The following is a 17,899-nucleotide window of genomic DNA, read 5'->3' on the forward strand; positions in this document are numbered from 1 at the left end:
AAGAAAGAAGTTAAGGAGGTGAATAGAACATTAGAAAAGTTAGGTATGATAAACCTCTGGAGAAAACTGAATGAGGATAGAAAGGAATATATGTTTTTCTCAGAGGTACATGGCACATACACAAAGATTGACCATGTACTAGGGCATAAAAACCTCACAATCCAATGCAGAAAGGCAGAAATATTAAATGCATCCTTTTCAGATCATGATGCAATAAAAATTATATGTAATAAAGGGCCGTGGAAAGATAGACTAAAAAATAATTGGAAACTAAATAATCTAATCCTAAAAGATGACTGGGTTAAAAAACAAATCATAGAAACAATCAACAATTTCATTCAAGAGAATGACAATAATGAGACAACATACCAAAACTTATGGGATGCAGCAAAAGCAGTTCTTAGGGGAAGTTTTATATCACTAAATGTTTACATAAATAAAATAGAAAAAGGGGAGATCAATGAATTGAGCATACAACTAAAAAAAACTAGAAAAAGAACAAATTAAAAATCCTCAATTAAACACCAAATTAGAAATATTGTAAACCAAAGGAAAAATTAATAAAATTGAAATTAAGAAAACTATTTAACTAATAAATAAAACTAAGAGTTGGTTTTATGAAAAAACCAATAAAATAGATAAACCTTTGGTTAATCTAATTAAAAAATAGAGAGAAGAAAACCAAATTACTAGTATCAAGAATGAAAAGGGTGAAACTACCACCAAGGAAGAGGAAATGAAAACAATTAGGAATTATTTCGCCCAACTACATGTCAACAAATTTGACAATCTTAGTGGAATTGATATATATTTACAAAAATATAAATTGCCCAGACTAACAGAAGAGGAAGTAAAATATTTAAATAACCCCATCTCAGAAAAAGAAACTGAACAAGTCATTGATGAACTCCCTAGGAAAAAATCTCAAGGGCCAGATGGATTTACCTACGAATTCTATCAAACATTTAAAGAACAATTAACTCCAATACTATATAAACTATTTGGTAAAATAGGTAAAGAAGGAATCTTACCAAATTCTTTTTATGATACAAATATAGTGCTGCTACCTAAACCAAGAATAGTCAAAACAGAGAAAGAAAATTATAGACCAATTTCTCTAATGAATATAGGTGCAAAAATTTTAAACAAAATATTAGCAAATAGATTACAGCAACTTATCACATGAATAATACACTATGACCAGGTAAGATTTATACCCAGAATGCAGGGCTGGTTCAATATAAGGAAAACTATCAGCATAATCCATCTTATCAACACCAAAACTATCAGAAACCACATTATCAGCTGAATAGATGCAGAAAAAGCTTTTGACAAAATACAACACCCATTCCTATTAAAAACACTAGAAAGCATAGGTATAAATGGAATCCTCCTTAAAATAATAAATAGCATCTATCTAAAACCTTCAGCAAGCATAATATGTAATGGGGACAAGCTAGAAGCATTTCCAATAAGATCAGGGGTGAAACAAGAATGTCCATTATCACCACTGTTATTCAACATTGTACTGGAAATGTTAGCTTTAGCAATAAGAGAAGAAAAAGACATTGAAGGCATTAGAATAAGCAAAGAACAAACAAAGCTATCACTCTTTGCAGATGACATGATGTTATACTTAGAGAATCCCAGAGAATCAAGTAAAAAACTACTTGAAATAATAAACAACTTCAGCAAAGTTGCAGGCTATAAAATAAACCCACATAAATCATTGGGATTTCTATATATTACCAACAAAGCCCAACAGCAAGAGATAGAAAGAGAAATTCCATTTAAAATTACTGTAGACATTATAAAATATTTAGGAGGCTACCTCCTGAAACAAACCCAGGAACTCTATGAACACAAATACAAAACACTTTTCACACAAATAAAATCAGATCTAAATAATTGGAAAAACATCAGTTGCTCATGGGTAGGCTGAGCTAATATAACAAAAATGACAATTCTACCTAAGCTAATTTATTTATTCAGTGCCATACCAATCAAAACTACCAAAAAATTATTTTATAGAGTTAGAAAAAATAATAACAAGATTGATTTGGAAGAACAAAAGGTCCAGAATATCAAGAGAACTAATGAAAAGAAATGCAGGGGAAGGTGGCCTAGCCATTCCAGATCTTAAATGGTATTATAAAGCAGCAATCATCAAAATTGCTTGGCACTGTCTCTGAAATAGAGTGGTGGATCAGTGGAATAGGTTAACTATGCAAGACACAGTAGTCAATGACTGTAGTAATATATTATTTGATAAACCCAAAGACCCCAGCTTCTGGGATAAGAATCAACTCTTTGAAAAAAAAAACTGCTGGCAAAACTGGAAAAGAGTATGGCAGAAACTAGGCATAGACCAAAATCTCACACCATATACCAAAATAAAGTCAAAATGGGTACATGATTTAGATATAAAGGCTGATACTATCAGCAAACTGAGAGAGCAAGGAATAATTTACCTGTCAGATCTATGGAGAACAGAAGAATTCATAACCAAACAGGAGATAGAGAACATTATAAAAAGCAAAATAGGTAATTTTGATTACATTAAATTGAAAAGTTTTACACAAACAAAGCCAGTGCAACTAAGATTAGAGGAAAGGTAGAAAATTGGGAAAGAATTTTTACAAACAGTCTCTCTGATAAGGGCCTCATTTCTAAAATATATAGAGAATTAAATCAAATTTATAAGAATACAAGCCATTCCTCAATTGATGAGTGGTCAAAAGATATGAACAGACAGTTCTCAGATGAAGAAATTAAAGCCATCTATAGTCATATGAAAAAAATGCTCTAAATCACTATTGCTTAGAGAAATGCAAATCAAAACAACTCTGAGGTACCACATCACACCTATCAGACTGGCCAACATGACAAAACAGGAAAATGACAAATGTTGGAGAAGATGTGGGAAAATTGGAACATTAATGCATTGTTGGTGGAGTTGTGAAATGATCCAACCATTTTGGAGAGCAATTTAGAACTATGCCCAAAGGGTTATTAAAATGTTCATATCGTTTGACCCAGCAATAGCACTTCTAGGGCTATATCCCAAAGAGATCACACAAGTGGCAAAAGGACCTACATGTACAAAAATAATCATAGCAGCTCTTTTTGTGGTGGCAAAAAATTGGAAATTGAGAGCATGCCCATCAATTGGGGAGTGGCTGAGCAAGTTGTGGCATATGAATGTGATGGAATACTATTGTGCTATAAGAAATGATGAACAGGCTGACTTCAGGAAAACATGGACAGACTTGTATGGTCTGATGCTGAGTGAAGTGAGCAGAACCAAGAAAACATTGCACACAATAACAGCCATGTTGTGTGATGACTAATATTGATAAACTTAACCCTTCCTGGTAATACAAGGATCTAAGACATCTCCAGAGGCCTTGTCATGGAAAATGCTATCCACACCCAAAGAAAGAACTATGGAAGCCGAATTGTCATTTTTCTCTTTTGTTGAGTTTTATTTCCTCTTTCTGATGGTTCCTCCTATTGATCTTAATTTCTACTTACAACATCACTAATGTAAAAATATGTTTAATATGAATGTAAATGTATAGCCTATATCAGATTGTGCACCATCTTAGGGAGTGTGGTGGGGAGGAAAGGGGAGAAAAATTTTAAACTCAAAAGCATATGGAAGTGATTATTGATAAATCAAAAAAAATTAATAAAAAATAAAATAAAAAAACACTATAAAAAAGAATCAGTCAAATAGAAACAAAAGAATTTAAAAAATAGATGAAAATGTAAATTCTTCATTGGTAAAACAACTGACCTGAAAAATTGACCCAGGAGAGACAATTTAAAAATTATTGGTCTACCTGAAAATCACAATGAAAAAAGAGCCTAGACAATATCTTTCAGGAAATCATCAAGGAAAACTGCCCAGAAGCCCTACCACCAGAAGGTAAAATAACCATAGAAAAAAATCTACAGATCATCTCCTTAAAGAGATCTCAAATTGAAAATAACAAAGAATATGGTAGCCAAATTCCAAAATTACCAGGTCAAAGAGAAAATATTGCAAGCAGCCAGAAAGGAACAATTTAAATATCATGGAACCACAGTCAGTATTACTCAGGACCTTGCAGTTTCTAATTTAAAAGACTGGATGGCATGGAATATAATATTCTGTAAGGCAAAGAAGTTTGGATTACAACCAAGGATCAACTTCCCAGGGAAATTGTGCATGAACTTTCAGGGGAGGAGATGGATATTCAACGAAATAAATAGGGGACTTCCAAAACTTCCTGATAAAAAGACCAGAGCTCAACAGAAAATTTGATCTTCAAATACAAAACTCAGTAGAGGCATGAAAAGGTAAATGGTACAGAAAAATGCAATATGTTGTTAATAAGGGCAAACTGTTTACATCCCTACAAGGAAATATGACACTTGTAACTCTTGAAACTAATTGTTATTGTTATTGTATGTTCAAGGGGTGTACATAAAGGGGATGGATATAAGTTGATTTTGATGTAATGATAAAAAAAAATCTAATCAAGTGTGTTAAATGAATCCAAGTAAGCAGATTAATCTGATCTAAGAAAATGTACTGAGAGAAAAGGAAAGGAGGCAGACAAGGGTAAATTACAATAGAGAAAAAGGCACAAACACCTATTACAGAAGAGGGAAAGAAGGGGGGAGATGAGCATTGTTTGAACCTTACTCTCACAGATTTGGCTCAAAAAGGGAATAACATAATCAGTTAGGTATAGAAATCTGATTAGCTCTATAGACAGTAGGAGGAAAAAGGGGAAAGAAAAGGGAGGTGGGATAGAAGGAGGCAAGAAATAGAAAGGGTAAAGGGGAAGAAAAGGGAGGGGGCTAATAGAAAGCAGGTGAGACTGAGGGAGATGGAGGTCAAAAACAAAACACTAGTGAGGAGGGAAAAGGAGAAAGGAGAAAGAAAAGCATAAACAGGGTGTGGGGGGGAGGGATGGAGAGAAAGGTACAGATAGTAATCATAACTGTGAATGTAAGTGGAATGAACTCTCTCATAAAACAGAAGTGAATAGAAGAATGGACTAAAAACCATAATCCTACAATATGTTGTTTACAGGAAACCCATTTCAAAAAGAGCAACACACACAGGGTAAAGGTATAAGGCTGGAGCAAAATATATTAAGCTTCTGCTGAAGTAAAAAAAGCAGGGGAAGCAATCCTGATCACAGACAAAGCAAAAGCAAAAATAGATCTTATCAAAAGAGATAAGGAAGGAAACTACATCCTGCTAAAAGGCACCATAGACAATGAAATAATATCATTACTACACATATATGCACCAAATGGTATAGCATCCAAATTCTTACAGGAGAGGTTCAGTGATTTACAGGGAGAAATAAACAGTAAAACTATACTAATGGGGGATCTCAACCTCTCCCTCTCTGAACTAGATAAATCTAACCACAAAATAAATAAGAAAGAAGTTAAGGAGGTGAATAGAATATTAGAAAAGTTAGGTATGATAGACCTCAGGAGAAAATTGAATGGGGTTAGAAAGTAATGTACTTTTTTCTCAGCAGCACATGGCACATATACAAAAATTGACCATGTCCTAGGGCATAAAAACCCCACAAATCCAATGCAGAAAGGCAGAAATATTAAATGCATCATTTTCAGATCATCATGCAATAAAAGTTATATGTAATAAAGGGCCATGGAAAGAGAGACTGAAAATAATTGGAAACTAAATAATCTAATCCTTAAAAATTATTGGGTCAAACAACAAGTCATAGAAACAATCAATAACTTCACTCAAGAGAATGACAATAATGATGCAACATAGCAAAACTTTTACGATGCAACTAAAGCAGTTTTTAGGGGAAGTTTTATATCTCTAAATGCTTACAGGAATAAAATAGAAAAAGAGGAGATCAAAGAATTGGGCATACAACTAAAATAATACTAGAAAGAACAAATTAAAAATCCTCAATTAAACACCAAATTAGAAATATTGAAAACCAAAGGAAAAATTAATAAAATTGAAATTAAAAAAACTATTGAACTAATAAATAAAACTAAGAGCTGGTTTTGTGAAAAATAACAATAAAATAGATAAATCTTTGGTTAATTTAATTTAAAAAAGAAAGAAGAAAACAAAATTACCAGTTTCAAAAATGAAAAGGGTGAATCCACCATCAAGGAAGAGGAAATTAAAACAATAATTATGAACTATTTTGCCCAACTGTAAGTCAATAAATTGGACAATCTTAGTGAAATGGATAAATATTTACAAAAATATAAATTGCCCAGATTAACAGAAGAAGTAAAATACTTAAATAACCCCATCTCAGAAAAAGAAATTGAAAAAGTCATTGATGAGCTCCTTAGGAAAAAATCTCCAGGCCGGATGGATTTGCAAGTGAATTGTATCAAACATTTAAAGAACAATTAAATGCAATACTGTATAGACTATTTGGGAAAATAGGTGAAGAAGGAGTCTTACCAAATTCTTTTTATGATACAAATTTGGTGCTGATACCTAAACTGTGAAGAGTCAAAACAGCCAAAGAAAATTATAGACCTGTTTCTTTAATGAATATAGATGCAAAAATTTTAAATAAAATATTAGCAAATAGATTACAACAACTTATCACAAGAATAACGCACTATAAGCAGGTAGGATTCATACCAGGAATGCAGGTCTGGTTCAATATTAGGAAAACTATCAGCATAATTGATCATATCAACAACAAAACTAACAGAAACCACATGATCATCTCAATAGATGTAGAAAAAGGAACAAGATTCATTTGGAAGAACAAAAGGTCCAGAATATCAAGGGAACTAATGAAAAGAAATTCAGGGGAAGGTGGCCTAGCCATTCCAGATCTTAAATTGTATTATAACACAGCAATCATCAAAACCATTTGATACTGGCTAAGAAATGGAGTGGTGGATCAGCGGAATAGGTTAAGTATGCAAGACACAGCAGTCAATGACTATAGTAATCTATTATTTGATAAACCCAAAAACCTCAGCTTCTGCAAAAAAAATGCTGGGAAAACTGGAAAAGATTATGGCAGAAAGTAATCATAGACCAAAATCTCACATCATATACCAAAATAAAGTCAAAATGGATTCATGATTTAGATATAAAGGCTGACATTATAAGCAAACTGGGAGAGTAAGGGATAGTTTACCTCTCAGATTTGTGGAGAACAGAAGAATTGATGACCATACAGGAGGTAAAGAACATTAAAAAAAGCAAAATGGGTAACTTTGATTAAATTAAATTGAAAAGTTTTTGCATGAACAAAGTCAATGCAACCAAATTAGAAAGAAAGTAGAAAATTGGGAAAGAAGTTTTACACCCAGTCTCTGATAAGGGCCTCATTTCTAAAATATATAGAGAATTAAGTCAAATTTATAAGAATACAAGTCATTCCCCAATTGATAAATAGTCAAAGGATATGAACAGGCAGTTCTCAGATGAAGAAATTAAAACCATCTATAGTCATATGAAAAAATGCTCTAAATCACTATTGATTAGAGAAATGCAAATCAAAACAACTCTGAGGTACCACATTGCACCTATCAGATTTACCAACATGACAAAACAGAAAAATGATAAATGTTGGAGAAGAGGTGGAAAAATTGGAACATTAATGCATTCTTGCTGAAGTTGTGAAATGATCCAACCATTTTTGAGAGCAATTTGGAACTATGCCCAGGGGGCTATAAAAACGTGCATAACATTTGACCCAGCAATAGTATGTCTAGGGTTATATCCCAGAGAGATCATACACATGAGAAAAGGACCAACATGTACAAAAATATTTATAGCAGCTCTTTTTGTGGTGGCAAAGAATTGGAAATTGAGAGGATGCCCATCAATTGGGGAATGGCTGAGCAAGTTGTGGCACATGAATGTGATGGAATACTATTGTGCTATAAGAAATGATGAATGGGCTGGTTTTAGAAAAACCTGGAAAGACTTGTATGGTCTGATGCTGAGTGATGTGAGCACAACCAGGAGAATGTTGTACACAGTAACAACCACATTGTGCAATGACTAATATTGATAGACTTAACCCAAGGATCTAAGACATCTCCATAGGCCTCATGTTGGAAAATGCTATCTACAAAGAAGAAAGAACTATGGAGTTTGAATGCAGATCGAAGAATAATATTTGCTATTATTTTTCTCCTGTTGTGTTTTGTTTCTTCTTTCTGGTGGTTCCTCCTATTGGCTCTAAATCTTACAACATCACTAATGTGAAAATATGTTTAATAGGAATGTGTGTATATAGCCCATATCAGATTGTGCACCATCTTGGGGAGGGAGTTGGGGAGGGAGAGGGAGAAAAATTTGAAGCTCAGAAGCTTATGGAAGTATTGTTGATAATTCAAAATAAATTAATTTAAAGAATTAAATTATCCAATATTATCAATAAAAAAAAGCAATTAACCTCATCATCTGTGATTATATCTCTGTTCTGACTAAATCAACTGAGTTGAAGGAAGAGGAGGCAAATCCTCCTCCTTTATATTTAAATTTTCAAAATGAAGACACCGAAGATACTGATCTGCTATAGTATGCAGCGTAATATAGGTGGTGTTAACCAATCTGAGGACAAAACGTGTATTAAGTACAACTTTAATTAAATCTACTTGTTTTATCTTTCATCATCTTGATGAAAAATTACTGACATATGATTCTAACAAACCCCTAATTGTTTCAACTTATACTTCTGTACTTCAAGGATTTGAGATTTCATCAGGTAAATATTCCCTCTACCACTAGATCACAGTGGTCATAAAGATCAAAACCTCTCTAGGCCTAAGTAGAGAGTAGAGATAGAGAGAAGGAGTGGTCCTCTGATTTCACTATATAGGGAATACAGAGATGGAAAAATTCCCTCTACCATTGTATATTTAAAAATTTACTGTAATTTATAGTCTTAGAGATATGCCTAGAACACTTAGAAGATAAGTGACTTAACAAAGGTCAAACAGCCATTAGGCATCAGATTCAGAAATTGAACCCAGCTATATCTTCCTGACCCTCTAGCCACTATGACAAGATGCTTCTCATATTTTCAAAACTCAATTGTAAAAATATCTGTAGCCAAGTGAAAATTATATTACTATGTCTTACACTCGCAGATGAAATGAGAGACAAAACAGCATAGTACACTGCAAAGACCTACATTTGAGATTCTTAATTTAGCATCCAAGGACATCTAGCACCCAACTCAGAGGGCTGGTTCTTCAAACTTCTACATATTCAATGGATTCTGTTTATACTTAATAAAATAATAGTTCATGTCAGAGACATGACTCTAATGCCAGTGCCCTCTTACTTCAGGTTCAATGTTGGGATAAAACAAGGCACTCACAAGTCACTGGATATTTAACACTTTATTTACACTGGCCTGATATAGCAAAGATGTGAAACAAGGATACAATGTCACTTCCCTTCTGAGGATCCTACCTAGTAGTCCAGGTTAACTTTGGTGGGTTTCAGAAATCTATCAAATCCTAACCTTCATTTAGTAAAACAATAAAAATAACCAATAAAATTAATGGGAAACAAATTCATTGAACTCAATTGAAATATTAAGGACCTATATGCAATCTATTTTGCTAGGTTACATGAAGGTACCTTAAGATGAATATTTTAGACTTTTTTCTTTAAACAATATTTTATTGGTGCCATTTAATAAAAAATCTGTAACCCTACAAGTTTCTAGGGAGGAATTCATTAACTAGAGAAGGGAGTCATTTTATCCTGATTTTGTGAGATGAATGCTGGAGGCTATAAGAAGTTTGAGGATAAGCCTATTATTCTGCCTATCCACAGCTTGAGGGATCAGGAATTAGGGAAGAGTGCTTTATGGAGTGTAAAACCATCTGTCCCCACCTAGGGTAGCCAATATCATTTCTCATAACTGATAGATTATACTGCAGTATTCTGATTGGAGGAATTGCCAGATCTGTAGTCTGTCCCCTTCTACTTCTCCCCCAACCCTCCCCCAAAACCACAGCATACAGTGATCTCCTTTCTCTTCCCCACTCTTGCCCTCTACCTTTGAGAGAACTGAAAAGAACCTAAATATGTCATATTTTGCTATCCACCACTGATGATGGAATTTTGCAAGCCTGATTATCTTTTTATAAATAAATTTGTTCACATTATTTCTGGAAGGCCATTATTTGATATTGAAGTGTGTGGGGGTAGTTTTGAGAGATTTCATATTTTACTAACTACCTGAAATAGTCCTCTTCAATTCTAGCTTGGGAGATTAAGATGTCCCTTCAAATTTTGGTTTTATGAAAGATCCTATAACTCTTCCAAAGAGAAGCCCAGATTTTAAATTGTGTTTACTCAAAATTCACCTGGGAAAATTAGCCATTCAAGCATGATGTCACTGAACAAAGGCTCTGAAGAATAAACTCTGCTAGAAGGGAAGGAAAAGTGTGGAGAGCACAGATCCTCAGCCTCCACAGTGATACCTAATGGTACATATCTCAGTCAATTCCCAATGATCACTCTCCTTTCAAAAACATTCAGTCAAGCAAAAAAAAATCAACATATAGATTATTCCTAACAAAGTATACTTCATTTCCTACCTCTAGTCTATTATTTTTCTTCTGAGATCAGTGAGAGATATCATTGACAGTATTCTAAAGTCATATCTGTCTTTATACTGATGAGAACTCAGATGTCTTTCAATGTACACATTGTGAAAACACACGGTATAATTTTTTTTCCTGTTGATTCTCTTTGATCAACTCTATTTCAATCCACATATTTTCTTAAGTTTTTCTGTACTTTTCATATTCATTATTATTATGGCACAATAATACCATATTATATTCATATATTACATTCTGATTAATTATCCTTGGTTCCTTCAACCAATTCTTATATGGAATAATTTTGAATCCCTTCACCTCTCTAGACGCTCTCCTCTGACATGCTGTAGTTTGTCCATGTTGCTTATAAATATATATGAATAAACTCACTACTCCAAATGATTCCTAGCCAAACTGAGGATAGAGTGTGAAACTATTATCTCCAATGTTCTTGACATTAATGCACCCAGAGATTTCATTTGCTGATTTGTGTTCCATATCATATTACTGACTAAAAATCTCAGATTCTTTTCAGACAATCATCTAGCCATGCCCTATCCATGAACTTGTGGAGCAGTACTGCCAACTAGCTCACATAGCTTCTTCTTGTTTTCATGGATAGCTAAAGACATTTTGTCTAAAAGCCAAGCATTGTAGCTTTACAATATCCCCTATATTCTATTCTACTAAGGAAAACACCAGATGAGAAAGTGAAATGAGAATAAGAAAGGTTATACTTAGACTATTAATGCCCAAGATATCTCTCTGCAACAAAGCTGCCAAGTTCCGTGGCAATTTGAGCTAGGAAAGCCATTGCTAAATGATTGAACAATAATGTATTACCAAGATTCTTTTCTCCTTCTGATGAGTTCATTACCCATTTTTCAGCATAATTTACATGTCATAATTTTGGCAATCCACATAAGAAATATTATCTCATTCATTATGAGTCTTTGAATGAGTTTGCATTAAGATCACAGTAACTAGAATTACTGCTAGGCACATAGTATTCTGTTTTCTCTATGAATTTAGTCGGTAGCCTTTGACAGGTATATCGCACTAAGCTCTTCAACACAGATTTTCTATTAAAAGGGAAAACTTGTGCTGTGCAAATATGCCACATTTTATATTTAGTGCTGATATAGTTTTTGTGTTTGTATTTTTATATAAGTGTTTGTAGCTTTAAATATTGCTCATATTTGCTCTTTGCATTAATGAACTAGTCCTTTATTGCATTTGTAAATTACAATGGAAATGGAAAGTAGGGGCACTTTTTATTTGCAGCTAGCTACTGTGCTGAGAAGCATTTAGGAAAATATAGTGTAACATTAAAAGTAGTAGACATCAGTTATAAATTCAGCCATTAGTATACACAAAGCTGCTCCTGCAGTAATGGCTAACCAACTTATTTCAACAAATACTCCCTTTAGAATTTCTTTTAATATTGTTTTGTAAACCAATCTCTGGTTACGTAAGGGTGGAGTTAATTAAGCAAGCACTTCTTTGTAAAGAGAGCATGCAAAAGGCAATAAAACGTTTCCTACATTGCTGATTAAGACTGAGAGTACTTTTCTTAATATAGTTTCTTCTACGAAAGACAAAGCAGTCGTAGAGTCAAATCTCTCTCTCTCTCTCTCTCTCTCTCTTTCTTTTTCTCTGTCTGTCTGTCTGTCTCTCAATTTACCCATGTATTTGCCACTCATTTCAGCTGGCCATGGCCTATGGAGTAAACAATTAATTGGTGGTGGCTGTGTTCTTTTTTTAACTTGGATTCAGAGCTTCCTATTTTTCTCTTTGAAATCCTCTGAGATTCTTAATTAGGTTGTATTCAGCATCTAGGTAATCAGGTGGGTAAACAGAAGTTTCCCAAAATAACACAATGCACTACTTCTTTGAAGAAAAGTTTATTGATAATATGGGAAATGCAATTCAAAGCCATAACATAGCATAGTGTTGGAATGTTTAATACATCTTTCTTTATGTGAGAATGATTAGCTTTACAGGATTTTCTAAACATGAAAACAAGTGTTATAAGCATCTTGCCACCTATGTAAATGTTAAGGTAATGAGATCATTTCTCTTCCTGTTTAATTCTGGCAAACTAGCCTTTGCATAGATTGCCATAAGCCAAGGCATTGTCCTAACAAACTCTCACAAAAAACAAACAAGCAAACAAACAAAAAAACAGGGTGAAGACTATAGCAACAAGTTATAGGAAAGTAAAATGATGTTTGAAAGCAAAAGTATTAATATTATTTACTATTTTCATACATAGAGTCTATTGAAACAAAAACTGTAATACACACACAAATACACAAACATGTATACATTTATATCTGTGTGTGTGTGTGTGCATATGTATGTTTGTGTTTTATGCATGCACTTGTGCATGCATGCTTTCATGTATATATGTATTATGAATTCTGATCCTCCAAACCCATTGGTATGGAATTTTTTCCTCATTGGTAGAGATCAATGCAGGAGAAAAGGGAGATCCCATCTCTTCACTCTCTTTAGGCTATTCACTTTCTTTAATCTCTTCAGGCTCTTCTGACTTCCATCTTTGAGAGAGGTTAGATGATACTACCACTTCAGATTCCTGAAAGTAAAGAAAGACTTTGATAAAAAGCTAGCATGTGGAAAATTAATCATGTCTCTATTCCCATATTATATACTAGAGACTTCAGAGAACTTTCCCTTCTGGTTAGATCTAGGACTTTGTTTCAGATGAGCTAAGTTACCTTGCTCCCAATGGGAGCACTCCTTCACCCCGTATTGTCTAGTAGGTAGTCTCAGATATATTTTCTTTGATTTCTGTTGTGCTATCAGTTTGGACAAATTATTTTTCCTTATATTCATTGTGGAACTTTTTTTTCCATTAAGAAACAGTGATCAGAAGTTCAATTTGAAGCTGAAAACTATATCCCCTAGTTGATGTTGAACATAATATTGACATGAACAGATAGATATAATTCTAGACTGATACCTCTCTCTCTGAGGAGAGTAAAGCAGCTGACCTTCTGCCCCAAACTCCTGCTTCCTCTTTTGGGAGGAATTAAATTTCCCATGAAAAAGAGAAAGGGGAAAAGAGGCTAGAAATGTCTATTCTGCCTTCCTTTTAAGCACACAATAAAACTACCAAAGTTACTTGTGGGGGACAGTCTTACAATTAAAAAAAGAGATTTTATTAGTTTCCTCAGTTGTCACCTTACACTTTACACTTTCTATTAAAATCTTCAGATCATTATCTTTTTTTTCACATAGACAATTGTCTGGAGTCCAAGTATAGGTCTTTACATTTACCCCTGAGAAAGTTCATTTTTTTGAATCAGGTATAATAATTACAAATATTTGGCTCACATATAATTTTATATGTATGATTTCATACTGTGATATGTGAACTATATATATGAATATAGTACAGTATTCCATAAATGCCTGTAAAAATGAGAATCAGTCTCACAAAATTGTCAAATAATGTAAGTTTCCAAATAGCTAGAAATGTCTTGCTTTTAAAATTCACTATTTTAAGATCTTAATTTGAGTTTTTCTTTTTTCCGGAATATATTTGTTTGACATAGTTTTAAAAGTAGAAGGCATTGTTGACTGGAAGAGGTGGCTGAGGCTTACAGGGTGAAGTTCTAAAAAGATTTCATTAGTTTAGGATGATTCTCTGAATCAAATAAGATAAATTTCATTAGGGATAAACGTAAATTCCTATAATTAAACCCTCAAAATTAACTTTTATAAATACAGTATGAGTGAGGCAAGAAGAGACTATGGTACATGTGAAAAAAAGGAAAAAAAGCAGCAACAATGATCTGCAGATATTTGTAGATGATGTGAAATGGCAACTGAGAAAGCTAATAGAATCTCCTTTTTTAATTAAAAAATATCTGCACTTGTGATTTAATAGGTATAGAGAATTCCATGTGAAGAAACTCCCTGTCCTAATACTCATTAGGATTTTCACTGTAATTTATAGTTTTAGGGAGTTGAACAACTATTACAGCTATTAGTTACAGAGTTATTATGTGCCAGAGGCAACCCAATTCTTCCTGACTCCAGTTCTCTATCCATTAGACCAAGCTACCTTTCTGTTTTATAATTTAAAACTCCATTAATAGAAATGTACTGTCTAGAACAAAACTGGTTCAAGTCCCACTGCCCTGTGTTCTAATTGGATGGTTTAAGATGTATTATATTCTGTTCTGGGCACCACATTTTAGAAGGAATATTGAGAAACTTCACCAAATCCAGAGGAATGAGTCAAGCTATGGTGGGAGGCCTAGAGATCAGGTCATCTGAAAATCAATTGAAGGAATTGGGAAGGCTTCTGAGTTCTGAGATAAGAAGAATTATGGAGTATCTGAGAGTTTTCTGAATGGATTTGAAAAGATTAATTTTGAACTGACATGTCCCAGAGGAACTAAGAACATTGCATAAAAGTAATATAAAAATAACTTACTAACAATTAGAGCTATTCATAAATAGAATGGACTGCTTAGGTTAATAGATTATTCACTGTTACTAGACACCTTAGCTCAGAAGCTTCATGACTACTCCTTTTCTTTTAAATATTTTATTTTTCTTTTGGGGTTAAGTGACTTGCCCAGAGTCACACAGCTAATAAGTGTAAAGTGTTTGGTCTGAGGTGGGATTTGAACTCAGGTCCTCCTGACTTCAGGGCCAGTGCTCTATCTTCCGTGCCACCTAGCTGCTCCCGTGGCTGTTTCTAAAGATTGATCTGGACCAGAAGCCCCTAAAATCTCTTCCAATTCTGAGATTGTGTACTTCTGTTTTTCTTTCACATGAATGTCAAAGAAACAATATAAAAAAGGTTTACTTCTCTGAGTTCATAATGGGTGATTCTGCTTATTCAAAACAAATGAGTAGAAGGTCAATCTGAGTTAGAAGGAAATATGAATTATGGTAGGGTTCAGACTTGAGAAACGTACTCAAGTACCTGAAACATTCTTCCTAAAGACAAAAAAAAAAAAAACTAAGGAGCTTTAATAAGGAAATGTTTAACTAGCATATGCTTTATTATACAACCCATATTTCTTGAATAAGACTTGAGAAAGGTTAGTTGGCTTCAATCCTTAGGGGGGAAATATGTGTATATGTACACGAATGTGCACATACAAATGTATATATGCATATCATATTCACTCAATATACAAACACATGCACACATGTGTACATATATGTACATATAAGAATATACATACATATATTTAATGCATTTTTTTCATTTATTTAGTACGTTGCTTCTTTCCCATAGGCTGTGCAAAAATAATACTTCATTTGGCAAAAGCATAGATTACCTCAAATTCTGAAAATGAGGTGTCAATAGATTGTGAATAGATCGCAGTATATCCATTGAAGATAATTTTTATCAACTCCAGTGCTTGTAGGTATTTTATTTAGACAAGTTTTGCTAATCAGTGCAAATACCAACATGCTTTAAAAGTTGAGCTTACAACAACCAACATTTCCAAATCTTAAGTCCTCTTTTTCTCAGGATATCTTTTAATTGCTCTATATACATTGTCTTCATGAATTTTAAGGAAAAGAAGAGAGAAAACAAATAGATGTTACAGATAGACTTATCCTGCTTTACTGATTACATTCCAATAATGTAAGCTACTTGAAGGCAGAAATTGTTTGATTGTTGTCTTTGTATCTAGCACAGTGTCCTTTATATTGTGGGAATTTTATAAATGCTTGCTGAATTGAACTTTTTTTTTCAATTTTTTTATCTTTAGTATGGATTCTTTGCTGGTTATTACAGTTTATTTCAAATGTAAGAAATTTGAATAGAATAAAGAAACAGGAACTAGTCAGGATACAGATAGAACATCTAGTTTCTCACAGGAATTGATCCTAAGAAAAACTGGTCAAACGATTCACATTTTATGTACTTTCTCTAGTGCCTCTGACTTCCCTTCCCACTCACTTTCTGGTTTGATGCTTTTCATTTCATTCACCATAATAAAATACTTTCCTTAAATTCTGTCATTCCCTCAGTTCTTTCTCTCTCTCTCTCTCTCTCTCTCTCTCTCTCTCTCTCTCCTTATGGCTGTTTTATTACTGAATACAAATATGCACATGCCTTCCTCATCCTCAAAAATTTCTCACTTGATCCATCCACCCCTGTTTTGCGGTTGTCCCATATCTCTCCTTTCTGTGGCTAAATTCCTTAAGAAAGCTATCTACTTTGTGTCTTCACTTCTTTACCTCTCATTGTCCTCTTACATCTCTTCAGTTTACTTTCTGACCTCATCATTCAACTGAAACCACTTTATCCAAAGTTCCTAACAATCTCTTAATTGCCAATTCCAGTGACTTTTTCTTAATCCTCATTCTATTTGATTTACCTTCAGTCTTTGACCCTATTAGTCAAGCTCTTCTTGGTAACTCTAGGTTTGTGTTACACTGATCTCTCTGGTTCTACCCCTACTTATCTGACTTCTCCTCAGTCTCCTTTGCTAAATTTTCATTCAGGTCACACTTATTAACCATGGATGTCCCATAGGGCTCTGTCTTAGGTCCCCTTCTTTTCTGTTATTGTTCAGTCATTCCAATTGTATCTAACTATTTGTGACCCCATTTGGTACCTTCTTAGCAAATATACTAAACTGGTTTGCCATTTCCTTTTCTGGCTCATTTTACAGATGAACAAACTGAGACAAACAGTGTTAAGTGACTTGTCTGGTAACTGTTTGAGGCTGGATTTGAACTCAGGTCTTCCTGATGCCAGATCTGAAGCTCTACCCACTGGGCCAGCTAACTTGTTTCTTCTAACTCCTTACTATTTCACTTGGTCATCTTATTGGTTCCCACAGATTCAATTATCATCCCTATGCTAATGATTCTCAAATCTCCTCATCAGCCCTATCCTCTCTGTTGACCTCAACTCTTATATTTTCTTGCAGACATTTCAAACTGAACGTACTATAGACATCTTAGACTCAACATGTCTAAAATGAACTCATTAACATTCACTCCAAACCCTCCTCTCTTCCTAACTTCCACCAATCTTCCAAATCCCCAGCCTTGCAACCTATGTGGGAATCATTGTCTCTTCATTCGGTTTCATCATTTTTATCTAATCTATTAGCAAAGTCTTATGATTTTACCTTCAGAAAATTTCTCAGATATTATCCTCCTTCTTTTCTTTCCTCTGACAATATCATGGCCCTGGTGTGGGCTTTCCTGACTTCAAGTCTGGACTATTGCAATAGTCTGCTGGTTGATCTGCCTGCTATAAGACTCTCCCCACTCCAGT

Source organism: Vombatus ursinus, unplaced genomic scaffold (assembly GCF_900497805.2).
Source record: "Vombatus ursinus unplaced genomic scaffold, bare-nosed wombat genome assembly UNPS02014942.1, whole genome shotgun sequence".
Lineage (NCBI taxonomy): Eukaryota > Metazoa > Chordata > Mammalia > Diprotodontia > Vombatidae > Vombatus > Vombatus ursinus.